The sequence below is a fragment of the Vitis vinifera genome, chromosome 7 (genome assembly GCF_030704535.1).
Source record: "Vitis vinifera cultivar Pinot Noir 40024 chromosome 7, ASM3070453v1".
Taxonomy (NCBI): domain Eukaryota; kingdom Viridiplantae; phylum Streptophyta; class Magnoliopsida; order Vitales; family Vitaceae; genus Vitis; species Vitis vinifera.
The window spans coordinates 18,970,501-18,987,475 of NC_081811.1; the positions used below are offsets into that span (position 1 = coordinate 18,970,501).

The 16,975-nt window shown below is 36.0% G+C and overlaps 1 long non-coding RNA gene across 28 annotated transcripts in view; it reads right to left on the reverse strand.

The window, feature by feature from the left end:
- LOC104878210 (putative disease resistance protein At3g14460) overlaps positions 1-16,975 on the reverse strand; it is a 92,941-nt gene that overhangs the window by 8,725 nt on the left and 67,241 nt on the right. For all 28 annotated transcript variants that reach the window (XR_009466121.1, XR_009466126.1, XR_009466119.1 and 25 more), the window contains exons 2-5: positions 2,056-2,178; positions 1,163-1,335; positions 976-1,055; positions 811-875 (exon numbers count right to left, since the gene is read on the reverse strand). This is a non-coding gene — a long non-coding RNA (putative disease resistance protein At3g14460). The remainder of the gene's footprint in view (positions 1-810; positions 876-975; positions 1,056-1,162; positions 1,336-2,055; positions 2,179-16,975) is intronic.

A 16,975-nucleotide genomic window follows, 5' to 3' on the forward strand; every position in this document is an offset into this window, starting at 1 on the left:
ACAGAAATTATTTCACCCCTTATCAAATCCGTCTTCAGTAAATTCATCAGATTATTTTTTTAATTCTACAATCTTAACATTCCTACCATCACAAATATTCTTTACAATTCACCAATTTCTTGCCATGATTCTGAGAGGCATTTCTAGAGGGTCATGAGGTTCAATATAAAGAGAAAAAAAATAAAAAATAAAAGAAAAGGTGGGAAGTGGAGGGCATGAGGTTCAATCTCATTTCCCTATGTTGATTGAACCAATAATTGCCCTCTCTTCAACCCTAAACTGATTATGAAAGAGGGCCTTTTATCCCTATTAGATTGGGCAGATTAATGCTACATGAAGTGAGCCTCCAAATACAAATGAGACTCCAAATACAAACTGATTATGGAAGAGGGCCTAAGTAATTATTTTACAAAGACTAACTAGAGATATTAGTGGACTCTCTTCTTCATCAGTTTGTAACATGAATCATCAGGGTCAAGTCTTTTACTAATCCACAACCTTCACCTTCTGGTATCACATGGGCAGAGCATGCCCATTGTAGCAAACAGTATGATAAAAATAAAAAAAAATTATGTAGCACCAAGTCAAAAGAATTCTGGTGCAGAAGCCTAAGCAACCATATAGAAATATGCAAATGTAAAAGCTAGAAAGACAGTAATAAAATATCACCTTACCTGGCTAGGTTACAATCATCATGTGCCCCAATTAGGGGATTTTACCTTCAACAACTTACTTACAAAGACCTTAATTTGAAAGAGCACATTTTAAATCAATACAAGTGAGAAGAGAGAGAATAAGAAAGAGAACAACCTGGGATATATGCCCTTTCTCTGCATCCTGAACTGCTTGACATACCAGTTGCCAGTAGTAAGGGTCTAGGCCAACAGCATTTACAATGTCATGTAATTAGTCAAAAAAAATTAAGTGGAAAAGCAGAAAAAAGGGAAAAAAATCTCATCAACAAAGAAGTTATACCTCTCCCCCATTTTGCAATACATATTTCCAAGCTGATGGCAGAATCCCAGAAAACCTTGGTGTTTAGTAAGGGAGAATTCCTGTGTGAATAAAGTACAAAACAAAATCAGATAGAAGGGCTTTATTAAGATACTAAGATGCAAATTTAGATTGGAATGAAATAGAACTAAAACAAAATCGGAAATACCTTCTATTAATTAATGGTAATTGAAATAGAATACTGGCTTTAAGCAAAATGAAGCACCAGATATAAGGCCTCTTGTTGTGGGTTAGGTTCTGCAAGTTTGCCAAGCTGCCCATCCCTTGGTAGGAAGTGAAGTTGGTGCCACATTTGATAGGGCCTTAAAATTTCTTTTGGACCTGATTAGCAAAAAATTGTACAGATGAAACTGGAATCACATGTAAACCCCAAGATTAAAAAAGAATGGTGCATTTATTACAGCTCCTTTCATGTGTAGGGCATTTCCCCTTGCAGATATGAATAAGGTGCATCAATGGCAGGAAATTACCCTTTTATCTACATCAATCCTTTTTCCTGCCATCCTATATGTACAAGACATCATTATTGGAAATTGAAAGCAATATTTTGAGTTGAAAGTGCCAAATATCCAGTTATTAAACTATGGTAGGAAGGCCTTTCTTAAGAAAATAAGGAACAAGCTAAGAACACAATCAAGAGAGGTGAGTTTTTGAGCACAAAACTGTTTAGCTTATTGTAGGAAATGAAGTTGGGCCCTAAAACTGACCATCCCTTGGTAGGAAATGAAGTTGGTGCCAAATTTAATAGGGCCTTAAAACTACTTTTGGACCTGATTACCAAAAAAAATTGACAGTGGAGACTGGAATTGAAAGTGTAAACCCTGAAATGAAAAAAGAATGGTGCATTTAGTACAACTCTTTCATGTTTAGGATATTTCCCCTTGCAAATAAGCTGCACCAATGGCCAGAAATTTTGCTTTCATCTACATCAATGTGCAGCACAAATTCCATCATTATCAGAAAATGAAAGCGATATTTTTAGTCGAAAATGGTGAAAATTGTGTTCTATCAAAACTTACAATTCAATGCATTAATAAGTACCTCTGTTTTGGAAGAGGGCAGGGACCTTCCTTTGGAAAAATAAGGAAAAAGCTAAGGGCACATTCATGAGAGTCGAGGTTTTGAGCACAAAACTCCACAACTTATTGTCGACCACGGCAGCCCCTGATTATTCCATAAACGTCGCAGACCACCAAGGTTTTCCAGTCCAAATCCAGGCTTCCTCAAACATGCCAACTCATCACATTCATTTATTCCCAGATCTTCAAGGACCATTAAGCGTTGTGCAAGCCTTTCCCATAAACAACTCAGCCTCGAAATTCCCCAAATGTATAATTGGGTAAGTGAGGGGACATCACCATCCCAACTTTTTAACGACCCAACTACTATTAATTCAGTAAGAAGTGGAAGTCGTGGAATTGACATTTCCAGTTCTTGGCATTCTTTAACAAAAAAAACCACAAGGGACGGTAACTCATGAGGTAAGTTGATCAGTTTTGGACATTTTATTATCATAAGCTCATGGAGGCAAGGAAACAATGCTTCAGTTTCCTCATGTCCCAATTTGGGAATTAACCAATTGTTCCATTCTGCCATATTCTCAAATCTTAGAGATTCCAAAGACTGAAAAGGGTTTGCGGTATCCCCATAGAACCCATCACCTATGCTTTTAACTTGATTCATTCCTTTAATCACCAACTCTTTGAGGAAAGGTAAACCCCCAAGTGCTGGCAATGATGTGCAATTTTTACAATTTGTAAGTTCCAAACAAACCATTTTGGAGAAGGATGGATCTCCTATCCAATGCGGGAATTTTGAGCCACCATAAAATGCAATTTCCAGTTTTTTCAAACTTTGATGAGGTTGCAACCACTTAAGGACCTCTATCTCAGTACTTTGATTCCTTGAATTACCAGAATCTTCACTCCATACCATAATTAAGTCTTCAATATTTGGTATCTCCTTCAAATTGACATACATTGCATCTCTTGGATCCGAAACATTTTCCAACCCTAAAATGGCAAGCTCTCCTCGGAGATTCAACAAGTTCTTCAATTCTTTTATTCGTGACCCATTATCTTTGCTTAGAAAAAACTTAGACAATGTTTGCAAATTTACCAAGCTTCCAACTTGTGGAGGCATCTCTTCCAACATAGTTGAACCACTAATATCAAGATGTCGAAGATTGGTTAAATTCATAATGCAAATAGACAACTTAATGAGTTCCATACAATTGCATAATATCAATGATTGTAAATTGTAGAGACTACTCACTGCTTCAGGTAACCATTTGAGTCTAGTATGAGACAAATTAAGATACCGTAAATGTTTCAAATCACCAATCGAATTTGGCAACTCATTTATTTCATAACCACTCAAAGAGAGCACCCTTAATTGTATCAACTTTGGCAACAAGCCATGAAGCACCTCAGTACTTAAGTAACATTTCATCTTATTATTTACAGGGACGGGTAATGCAACAAATGTTCGTAATTGCTCCGATTTATTAAGGACTTCAAATTTTTTGAATACATCATACTCGCTACATATGAATGACAAATGACGAGTCATTTCAGAAGTTTTATGTATATTCTCTAGATTGAAGCATATTTCTGTAGCAACATCTTGAGCTAGATCATTGATCAAATCATGCATTATAAATTATTTTGAGCTACATATAAATTATAGATCATTGATCAACATCCGAACTCCTGTGTTGGCACAGACTTGAATAGCAATACTTAGAGTAAAATAAAGATAGTTCTATAATTTCCTTACAGTTTTTTGAGTTTAAAATTATTTTTTGAAAATTAATATACTTTTTAACAAATCTAACACATTGTGTCCTGCTTGATTCGGAATCTACTTGTCTAGTTAGAAAATTTTGAAAATTATAGTTCTATGTAGAACATGTTTGATCTTAAATTTATGATACTAATTACTTCAGTATTTTGTTTTCAAATTATTTTTAAAAGTGACTCAACTCATTAATAAATCAAATACATTAAGTATTGTTTGATTTGAAATTTATTACTTAGCTAAAATATTCATAAAATTGTTTTTAAAAAAAATAATGCATTCACCTTCTTTTATAACCAAATAATACAATCTTAACCCATTTATTTGATGGATTGATTTAGTACTAGACAAAAAAAAAATCATTAAACGAACAAAAATTACTTTTTTTTATTCGTAGGGATTGGAGAAGTCAGAGCAAGTAATTGAGAAACTAAAACAATTTTGCCTAAGGAGTACAATATTGTAGGAAGGCCTACACACAAAGGAAAAGGATGTAGTGGAAAGGTAGCAGATGGATTGCTAAGAAGCTCTCAAGAAGGGAGAAAAGCACCTCATTCCATGCTTATGAATGGAGAAAGCTTCGGAAAAAACTATCGAGGGATTGGATAAGTTTTTCTTTTGTTGGCATATGTAAACTTCTGAAGGAGTTAAGCTACAAATTTCTTTTTCCAATACCAAAACGTTTCACTAATATGAGGAAACAAAGAATAATTGATGGTACGGTGCTTTGAAAAAGTAAAGAAAGCCTCTTCTAAGTCCTCAAGTTGGCAATCTAGAAAGTCTAATGGCCTGTTTGCCCATGTATGTTTAACCTTGTTTCTAAAATTATTTTCAAGTTAAAAAGAAAAAATAAGTTTTTTAGGTGTGTCTTAAAAATAATAATACTTGGCAAGTTGTTTTTAAAAATATTTGTCAAAAAGCAAAAAAACAAAAACACTTTTAGATAAGTAAATTTTAGTTGCTTTTAAAAATAGTTTTTCTATTTTCATTTTGTACAAAAAAAATAAAAAAAATGTACACTCATTTTTTATTAATATCAATTCAATTCAATTCAAGTCTTAATAAAAATAGAAAATAATAATTATATAATGAAAAATAAATAATTTTTTGTAAAATACCAATACTAATATTATAATAAAATTATAAGTAAATTTTTTTAATTAGAAATGATATAATTTTAAATAGATATAATAAAATATGGATATTAATATCTTCTTAAAGGTATAATTCTTTTTTTTTTTTCTGTTAAAATTGAATAATAATACTTTAGAAATAATAATGGTTAATATGTTAAGTTTTTGCATTACCTGTGCGCATTTAATATTTAGCCATTGTCAAAGTGCTATGCTAATAATTGAGTTAGTTTTTCAAATTCTCAATTATTCTTAAAAATTAGTAAATTAATTAGAGAATTTAAAGCATTAATTCTCATTTGATTTGGGCTCAATTAATTTAACATATGTTTACCTAATAAAAAAATTTGAGAAGGTATAGTTATGCGCATATGAGAAACAATATAATATTATTGCTTATTCTAGACTAATTTTTATCTTCTTCTTTTTTTTTTTTTTTATTGATTCTATTTTTGAATTTTAAATTATTTTAAAAAATTACTAGACTCATCTACAAATCTAATATGTTGAGTTTTGCTTAATTTAGAGTTTCTTTGCCTAACCAGAAAATTCATAAAATTATAATTATATGTGGAGGAGAAACAACAAAGTTTTTTTGGACTAGTTTTATGCTATGAATTTCTAATAATAATTACGTTATTATTTTATTTTAAAAAATTAATAAACTTGTTAACAATTTTAATATATTATGTCTTGTTTAATTTGGAAGAGAATTCACTTGTCCAGTTAGAAAATTTTGAGAATTATAGTTCTATGTCAAAGAGTTTGTCCACAAATTCCAATATTAATTAGTTTAGTATTTAATTTTTATTTCTTTATTAAAAAACTACTAAACTTTTTAATAAATTTGATGTATTAAGTTTTGCTTAATTTGAAGTACATTTTTCTACATAGAAAATTCACATAAATTTCATTATGTGTAAAAGAGAAATAACAGTCATTTAAGTACCAAATCTGGTTCAAGAATCTTTGATAGTAATTTTTGGTGTTTGAGTTCTAATTTTCTTTAACACTTGTTAATAGATCTAAGACATCGAGTCTTATTGGATTTTGATTATATTTGCTTAATGAAAAACCTTATAAATTTTGGTTTATAGTTAGATGTAAAGGAGAAAACAAACAAAGTCATTTAGAATCAATTTTGGTTAGACTTTCTAGTATTAATTGGATCAATTTTTTTAGTTTCATGACTTTTTAGTATTAATTAGATTGGTTTTAAATTATAAATTATTTTTAAAAATTGTCAAATCCTATGCATTAAGTCTCATTAGATTTGGAATTTGTTACACACTCCTTCGACTATGGTTGAACTAGGCATCACAGTTTTCCAATAGATTAGGGAGAAAGAGAGAGAGAGCGAGAATGATGAGAAAAGGTTGGGTTGCTTAGGTCGACCCTTTTGAGATGATCAAGTTTGTCATGGATTAAAGTAGGAATAAGAGATATGAGCTAGATAGAGTTCACTGTGTGTACTTTTTCTAAAATATGGTCTTCTTCTTGTAGTTACCTTTTGATAGATTGATTATGGGAAGACTATAAATGAGATGTTCGTTAGGTATTATTTTAAATGATTTCTATTATGTTCATCTTTAAGGCTTTAATCATTATGAGATGATTATGACATAACTGTTAGGACAATGAATAGTTTTTTCAACAACTTTTAAGGTTTAATGATTATTTGACTAATGAGGGGGTCATATCCATTTTATAATTAATGCAAGGGTGCTCTTTGTGCGAAGGTGAGTCTTTCAAGTAGGTGGTTGTATTATCCAAACAGTGGTCCTCTTTTGTGTGGGGATGACCCATTTTGTGATGTGATGATGGTAGTAGTCTAGTCACATTTATTGCATTACAATGTGGTGGGTCTCATAATAGTTTTGTGGCTAATGATGGGCGTAGTGGTGCACCACCTTATTAGCTAAACATATGGCAGAGGATTTCTATTTCACATATTGAAAGTTGATTAAAGGATGGTCTTCTTAACCACAATTTAGGGATTATTGATTATATGACAACTTTAGAAAGCCTCAAGAGACAGATAACTAAGCTTTGACTATAAAATCTTCAATTGTTGATGTTGTTGCAATATGTATTAAGACTTTTACTATCTCTGTAACATTGACTGCATCCTTTACAGAGCAAGCTCGCTTTGATTTCAAGTAAGGGAATCAATTGAGTCATCAAAAGGTTTGTATTGGAGGATGAAGTGGATAAGGTAGAAGAGATCAAGGAGGGCAAAGGAGAAGATGGTGATGGTCAGGGAGGAGTGTGATTGTTCTCTTCCTTGTTTTGGAGAAATATCTAGTATCCTTTAATTAATTAAACAAATCATCAATCTTTGGCAAAAGGTATTTATTCATCATGGTGACTTCATTCAATTTCTTATAATCAATTCACAACTTAAAGAACCATCTTTCTTCTTAAAAAATAGTATAGGAACACCCCATGGAGAATTACTTCATCTAATGAATTCCTTATCTTGAAGTTTTCGAAGTTGAATCTTCAATTCTCGTAACTTAACTAGGGTGTAATTGATGTAGGAAATATACTTGGACAAACTTCAATGGTAAAGTTACATTCTCTCTTAGGAGACAATCCAAGTAATTCTTCAAACAAAAAAAACATCACTAAATTAATTAATAACATGAAAGGACTGCAAATCCTTTTTTTCCTTTAATCTCTACTTAAACACTTGTCAAAAAGTATTTACCATCTTTCTTTAATCTTAATTGATAATACTAATTTAATGGATGACAAGGAAATGGTGCACCCTTATCATCAAAGAAATAAACTACATCCCTTCCTAAGATATGAATCTTTACCTTTCTTTTAAAATAGTCAATAATAGCATGGTGGGGAGGATAAAAATTTATGCCTAAAATTACATCATATTCTAACATCTCTAAAACAACTAAATCTCCTTTTAATTCATGATTTAAAATTATCATATTACATACTATACATATTTTTTTTCTCTCTAAGTTTTGTCCCATAGGAGGACTAATAGATAAAGAGGATCTATGTCCCTTAAGTACTAATTCTAGTGCATTCATGAAGAAGGCAAAAAAGAAAGAGTTGTTGTTCTAGAATCAAATGGAACTTTTGCTCAAGAATTATAAGCTAGGATAGCATCTTCCAAAAAGGCAAGAGCGTTATCTTCCTTCACTTTATCTATAACATACACATGTCCTTGAATAATACCTCCTTAATTACATTAACTCCTATTAGGATCATGACTAAATTCCATGAACTCCTGATTTCTATTGGAAATTAAATGGTCAGTTTCTTTGGTTTGTGATGGAAAGGTTAAATGACATTGTGGTTTTGCAAAAACTAAGGACGAATTTGTTGTCCAAAAGTCCTCTGGTTTTGGTTTGGGAGAAATCCTTCACAAGACACTCTCTCCATTATTTCCCACACCTAAAACAATCTTACCTTTACACCAAAATTTGTCCAAGCCCTTGTGGCTGCTATGGGAGATTTCTCATTTCCCTTTTAAAATTACTCCTTGACTGTTATTCTACCTATGTTCTTAAATCCTCTAAGTATTGTAATCTATTACTCAACTATTAAAGTCATGTTCACTATTATTCAATATTCTCCTAAGGATAAAGGCACCGTGTTCTCCTTCATACATTCCCCCAAGAAAAGAGAAATTGGTCAATTCAATGTAAGTAAAAAGTCATGTATGTCTTTTAATAAGCATGTGCAAATCTAGATATGTATGATATCAAAAGCATAAATATAGAAGAAAAAAAAAAGAAGAAAAAAAAAAACATGTTCAAACTCATTCCCTTTGTTATTGAAAGCTTTGAAGGTTGCACCCTAAGACTTTTGAAAATAGTAGAGACATCTCATAAGTTGGTAAAAATCTATAAGTTTCATCAACTCTCATGGAGTCAATGTTCTTGTTTTCTTCTATAACAATTACCTTGTGTTTGAACCTTTTAGGAAGAGATTTAAGGATTTTCATAACTACCTTAGAATAGAGAATCTTTTCCCCAAGGTTAAACCTCGAGTTGAAAATGTTACTTAATTTAAAAATGAATCCAGCAAACGTTTTAGCATCTCATATCCTTAAACTCTCAAATATAGCTCTGAGCATTTGAATCTTAGACAACTTCACAACCAAGTGCCCTCATGAATAATCGATAGTATGTCCCAAGCCTCAAAATTGCTATCTTAGAAGACAAAAGTTAAAAAAACATACACCTTATCCTTTTATATATAATACAAATAATGACCAAATATTTCATAAATAATTGTTGCGACTAATTTATACCATATTAATCTTAAAACCAATAAAATAATTGAAAATAGAAACACATGTTTTGTTTTTTTTAATGAAATTTTTTTTAAAAAAATATAATAAAATATTTTAAAACTTGTATTTCTTTTGTCTATATATTCTTTGTTTGAAAAAGTTTGATAGTAAAGATTTCAAATTTATATTTTATTCTTTTTTCCTCTCATTTTTATGTTTCCATTCAATTAAGTTGAAAGTTAGTTTCAACATACATCTTTAAAATATATGTATTTAAAACCATAAGTAATTAGATAAAAAATCGAAAAAAAGGGTTTTAATTTTGTTTACTTGAAAAAAAAAAAGTAAAAGTCTAATCATATTTGAGAAAAGTTAAAAGTTCTCCATGGTTGGAAAAAGGTAAGGTGTTGGAGCAATCAAAAAAGGGTGTTCCATAGTCCATGGCAGCAATGGAAAAAAAGAAGATAGAGAGAGTGAATATCAAGTGTTGCATATTTTAGGAAGCGTGGGAGAAAAACCCCAAAAGGTTATCTATCTAAATTATATTTAAATATTAATATTATGGGTGAAGGTGATTAAAATAGTATTAATTAGCATGCCCCAACTCAATTTTTGTTCTCCAAATAACTTCAAATTCTATGGAAGAGAGCATTTTTGTCTTGCTTCATTTTACAAATGTTCAATAAATTCATGGAACTAGAAATCAAGTAAAACCCATTGGTGTTTCACTTTAGTAGCCAGGGGAAGAGAATGGTAGAAGTGTCAAGCTTATCGAGAATCCTCTTTTGGTCTCTCTCCATATATGAAAACTTCCTTCACAACTAAAACAACAACAACCATTGATGGCATAGGTTTTCAAATGTTTTAGCTCCTTTCTTTTCTAATGAAACAAGTCTCATATCTTGAAATTCAAGACATAGGAAATAAAACCATAAGTTGAATTTCCAAGTTCAAATGATTTAAGAAAGAAAAAACGTGTAATTAAGATTGCATTGAGATTTTGTCTTGTCATAGTGTGGACCCCGCATTTTCGGCTCAATGCGTTTTCCACTCGATGGCGAGCTCGATTTTATTTGAAATTTTTATTTTTATTTATTGTTTGAAAATGACTTGGAGTCGCCACTTATTTTTGTATTATTTTTAAAAGGGTAAACAAAATAAGAAAGAAAAACCCTAAGTGTGACTCCTTATTTGGAAAAGGTGATCTACGAAAAACCGGATTGGGTTCGGGGGTCAGGTTACTTATCGGGAAGGTACGGTAAAGACCGTAGCACCCCTCTAAGTCCCTAAAGACGGGTCTCTACTAATAAAATGAAGCAATCGTGGCATCTAATAAAGAAATCAATGAATACCCGAATTGATCATGCACATATGGGAATCAATACATGTATATAAAGTGACCAGAGTGAGAATAGGTGTGTACCTGACCAACGAGCCACCATGCGCTATCAAGAGAGGAGGTTACTGCATAATAACAATCACGAGATATATCACAGAGCTTAATAAAATCCATCATTCATGACAATTAAATCAATCAATCAGTTAATCAATCATGAAGTCTCACATGTAGGGCCCCCACCAAAGCTCATTTATTTTGCATGAATCAATTCCATAAACTCCATCACTTGGAATTATGGAATTTAATTCTTACTTATTTTAAAAACAAAGAAAATGCAAAAGTGGCTTGCCGAAAAGAAAATGACAACTAAATTTGATTGAAAATGGGATGTTGAGTCCTAAAAACTTTAAGGATGAAATCTTTGGAGACTTGAAGTCATTTAAAAACCGGAATTTTGGAAATTATTTACAAAATGAAGTTTGGGAAAATCTTTTTCAAAATCAAAGAGGATTGGAGAAAAGGGAAGATGACACGTGGCTCTTGGGTTACATGCATAAGGTGGCCATGCAAAACAGGTCGTGCTTGCGGGTCCAGTGCACACAGTAAGGTCAACAAGTGTTCAAACTGGAGGTGAGCAAGAAACACTCGTATATTGGAATGAGTGCTATCCTCCAGTTATGCTGATGAACCAGCCACAGTCAAAGGCGTCATAGCCTCTCAGAGCACCCAGTTTTCATGACTTGACATGGCTCCAATTAGGCTCTTTCCCTCAGCATCATGCATGTGCGCATGGCCATCATATGTACACAGCTTGCTAGTTCATTAAACGTGTCGAAACCAAGACAGTCAATGACGTAGACAATTTGAATTTCAGCCAGCATCACCACATCCCTGCACCAATGAGCAATGGATTCCACTTCCGACGAACCAAACAGAAATGAAAGAATGAGGTAATGGGGAATCTAGCAATCACAACTTCAAAAGGAGTCTTCAGGGAATTGGACGCCTTTGAAACTGAATGGGATTGATAATTCTAACCCTTCACGTACAGCTTTGTCAAAAGGTTCATTATGTCGACACAAAATACCCTTTTTAAATCTCATCACATGTGGCCAGTCAAGCTCTAGGCACGCCAAACATTTCCATGTTTCTCAAGAAGGTCATGCATGCACTAAGACGGGCATGATAGTGGTGGGCGTTTTCGAGCAACATGTGGCCACGTTCCAGCAGGTTTACGCCACGGCAGTGATGGTTGTTGACTGTGTATCCGGGTCAAGGAAGCTTGACGATTCAGGTGGGGAACTGGTATCTCAGATTATGGGGTGATGACTGCTTGATCGACTGAATTCTGGCATTGGCACTGCCTCTTGATGAGCTACTCGGTATCCCCTAGAAATGTTCATGCATGATGACTTTCATGTCCGTGAATAGGGAGTAAGCAATGGGTTTGGGGGAAGTGCATGAGAGATGACGAGTGGTGCACAATAATGAAGAGAGAAAGGAGTTCAAGAGTGGAGTTAAGTGAGTTCATGCATGAAGGTATGGGATATGGGTATAAGCTTCAGCCGCGGGTGTAGGATGAGTGGATGTGGGTATGAAGCAATGGGTTGCATGGTGGGATAGAGAGAGAAAGAATGAGAGAAATGGATAGTTGATACACATAGGAAATGAATGGGTATGGTAAAGTATAGGGATGAGGGAGTGGGCAGCGGGCATGTAAAGCATTGGATTAGTACATGGGTACAGTGGTTAAAAGAGTGGTGAGAAAAAGTGACCATGCAAATAGAAATTATACATGTGGGCCCCCCGATTACAAACGGGACTGCATTACCGCATCTCATGTTGAACCCTCCTCTGCATTTCACCTCCTTATAGGATCATTTTCTGCATCAAAGCTGGAATAAACCCAGACGGTATTTCTCACCAATTTTTAGATGCCTTCCCTTAAGAAATATTTCCTCTACATCGATTCGGAGTACGCTTAGATATGCATACTAGATCCAGACTTCTTCCCAGGTCACCTTCACTCTCCATTTCTCCCAGTTGGGATGCCTTCTTAAGATTGAGATCTGCTAGTTGCTAAGTCTCCATACTTCTCTAAATCTGAGGATAAAAACAGAGTGAAGAGAGAGACCCAGGTCTGTTTCAGTTTCCCTTGATTTATATCTCATTTCATCCACAAAGCTTTCATTCATCCCCCATAAAACTGCTATTCTATACTGCAATAGTCTCATCAACCCTGCGGACCATGAACTGCCAGACCCATTTTCAATCCAGTTTTTCATAATTTCATAGCCGGGAGCATATATGCAGCGAAAAACAGAGGATCGAGAGGATAACAACAAGAATTGAAAACAAGTCTTTTAACCAACATGTTGAATCCATTTCAATATTTTATCCATGGACCCGACAACAAATATATTATGGTGAGAAAGAAAAGTTCATCAGAAAAGGGAATAATGTGCCTCAAAATCTTTCAAATATCAAGGCCATAATCGCCAAACCAAAGGCAATCCAATAAACAAGATGAAAATCATGGAGGACGAAATATATATATATATATATAAAAAGATGAAGAATGAACATATAAAGAAAAAGCAGAGTAACCAAACCTGAAAGTTTCCTCTTCTTAGTATGTTTTTCCTCTCCTCAGATCCATGCTCTTCTCCTCAATGCAACTGCCTCACTGCAAAATCAGCACCCTCTCTCCAGAAACATGCTCTGTTTTTCTTAGCTTCCCTCCCTCAACTCTCAAGCTCTCTGAAAAACGGCAACCAAAAACCTCTACTCTGCAGCTGGCCTGCTCCCCGTTCTCTCCTCCGGTAGCCTCTCCTCTAAGCCAGAAACTCACCCTCAAACTCTCTCCCTTTCCTCCTCTGATCCCCCTGTTTTTCTCTCTCTCGTCCTTCAGTAACCAGCCTGCTCCTCTAGAATCTCTCTAAACTCCCCCCAAAAAAAATTTTCTCTCTCCTTGTCCCGTTCTCTCTTTCAGTTCCAAAAAATCTCTAACGGCCAAGCCTCTTCCCCATTACCCTGCAGCTGCCAACCTTCACGGTTTTCAGCTTTTTCTGCTGAAAGAAATCTCCATGTGTCAAGCTTCCATTGGCCATCAAAACCACTAACTTGATACCCTATCAACCAGTCCTGGAGTGACACGTGGTCATCCCAGACGATGACACTTGTCATAATCGGGCTGTAGAGATGTCTCCCCAAAATGGGGGTCTACAAATATGCCCCTCTTCGGTAGAGTTCACGAGTGTAAGAGATATGAACACTGAAGTAAAAAGCAAGTGTGAATAGTGAGTGCAATGAAGTGAACTCTACCGAAGAACAAAGGAGACCCCCAAAAGGACACCGGTGGAACCCGAACTCACTCAGGCCAACAGAATGAACAATGAGGCTCTAATCCTAAGAGAGAAAAATGTCACAAAATGCCTCTGAAGCCACACTAAGGATCCAAGCTCCCTCTAAGACGTCTCCAAAAGTGACTCGAAGATCAATGTCAAAGATGAGTAACGGTCGAACCACCCTGGAGTACAAGAAAGAATGTGCCCGAAGGAGACTGCCCTATGTGAACTATACGAGAATGCCAAGTGTAGGGTGCCTAACAACATGATCGAAATATGCATCACGGATCTCAAAAGACTGTGTCATGTGTAGTGGAAAGGGAAGCCTAGAAGAGCAATGATGAATAGGCGATAAGCATCAAGTAACCAGGTGAGGAGAATGACTCTGAACGCCCAAAATGGAAATGTGACCCTGAATGTCATACTGAAGCAAAGACCTGGACGCCGAACTGACCTGATAGGAAGAATGAATGACCGATCTATATGGGTGCGGTCCCGACTCAAACTAAACATAAACTGATAGGGAAATGGCCGATCAATATGGGTGCGGCCCCGACTCAAACTGAACTGATAAGAAGATGGCCGATTGATATAGGTGCGGCCCTAGAAACTAAACTGACATGATAATGACCGATAGTATAGGTGCGGTCCCAGAAATTGAATTAACATGACAAGGAGATGACCGATCGTATAGGTGCGGTCCCAGAAACTGAACTGACATGACAGGAGGATGACCGATCATATAGGTGCAGTCTCAGAAACTGAACTGACATGACAAGGAGATGACCGATCATATAGGTGCGGTCCCGACTCAAACTGACACGATAATGACCGATCGTATAGGTGCGGTCCCAGAAACTGAACTGACATGATAGGAAGATGGTCAATCGATATAGGTGCGGCCCCGACTCAAACAGACACGATAATGACCGATCATATAGGTGCGGTCCCGGAAACTGAACTGACATGACAAAGAGATGGTCGATCGTATAGGTGCGGCCCCGACTCAAACTGACACGATAATGACCGATCGTATAGGTGCGGTCCCGGAAACTAAACTGTCATGACAAGGAGATGGCCGATCGTATAGGTGCGACCCCGACTCAAACTGACATGATAATGACCGATCGTATAGGTGCGGTCCCAGAAACCGAACTGTCATGACAAAGAGATGGTCGATCGTATAGGTGCGGCCCCGACTAAAACTGACACGATAATGATCGATCGTATAGGTGCGGTCCCGGAAACTGAATTGACATGACAAAGAGATGGCCGATCGTATAGGTGCGGCCCCGACTCAAACTGACACGATAATGACCGATCGTATAGGTGCGGTCCCAGAAACCGAACTGTCATGACAAAGAGATGACCGATCGTATAGGTGCGGCCCCGACTCAAACTGACACGATAATGACCGATCGATATAGGTGCGGTCCCGACTCGAACTGAACTGATAGGAAGATGGCCGATCGATATAAGTGCGGCCCCGACTCAAACTGACATGACAAGATGATGAATGACCTGATCAAGTGACCCAAAACCAAAGGATGACCCAGATAATGATGCAAGTAAACTCGGGAGGGGATATGCCCCAGTATGACAACTCATAAGGATCGACAACTAGGTCGAAAGATAATGAAGTCTGTGAAAGGTCCGATGATCTCGGAGAAGGAGGGTATGCCCCAGTATGCAACTCTCGGGGTTGACAACTAGATCAAAAGTGAATGAAACCTGTTGAAGGTCCAATGCTCTCGGAGATGGGGTATGCCCCAGTATGTAATGATGAACAGACAGAGATGCAAAATGCCTCAAAACTACTGTACTCTGAAATATGCTCATCCATCATGTAATGAAAATGTCCAACCTCAAATAGGTAAAGCCAAATAGGACCATGTGTCATGACACCATGCTGACAAAACAAAACTAACTGATGAATAACAACAATAATGATGACCAGTGCTCAAAATGAAAAGAGCAAGCAAACCAACATTCAACATGCCAACTATCAAAATGAAAGCATCATCACTAATAAGTCAACGATCTGTCAGGCCCTGCCATCATGGAAGATGTTGAACCTAAAGTCCAAAAGATATATGAAAGCACAACCAGGGTGATCGAGGACTGATCTACATCTCCTCATAATCGAGAAAGGGGTGAGGTCATGTGTCATGGTAAGATGTGTAGGATAAAATAATGTGATGGTCAGGCTCCGGTATGATAGAAGGTATGAAAGTATCCATGGTGAAACGTCTGAGTATGAAATGAAAGGTAGGGAGATATCCGAGATCATCCAAGTATGCCGAGAAGACTAAACCCGAGGTGTCGATAACTCCATAACCCATCGTAAGCAGCAATCACAAACAGGAAGTCAAGCCTCAATGTCAAAACCTCCAACAAGGTGGCTATGCCCCAGTATGCAATGAGAACAACATGAAATAATCCAATGATCTCCCTATCACTCGTCAGGTGCTCCAATGTCAAGAACCAATCTGATCTCCCTCCAAAAGATGGACATGCCCCAGTGTAAAGGATCCAAATAGGGTGGCTATGCTCCAATGAAAAATGCTCTCCATCCTGGCTATGCCCCAGTGAAAAGTAGTGTATCCGAGTCAACAAATCAATCAACCTCTACTCCTGGTGCCAAAACGGAAACATCTCAACATAATCCATATGAATCAGAATCCCCGGGCTCCACGAATGTGAATGCGGTGGCTATGCCCCAGTATAAACCAACTGAAGTGACTATGCTCCAAGATAAATCAAAGTCCATCGCCAAAGAGAGGGCTACACCTCAAAATAAATCGTCATCTCAAAAATCAACCATCGATGAGTAAAGTGTGTCCCAATGCAGAGTATCGAGTAGAGTGACTGTATCTCCAATAAAAGCGTTCTCTGAAATAGCTATGCCCTAGTGTAAGGTCATCCAACAACTCCTAATCCATCATAATCCAAGTGAAGAGGCGAACTGACTATGCCTCTGTGCAAGACACCATCCTGAAAGAAAACGTCATCGATGAGCGGGGTATGCCCCAATGTAGATAATGTCGCCTCTGAAAATCCATCACTGATAAGAGGGGTA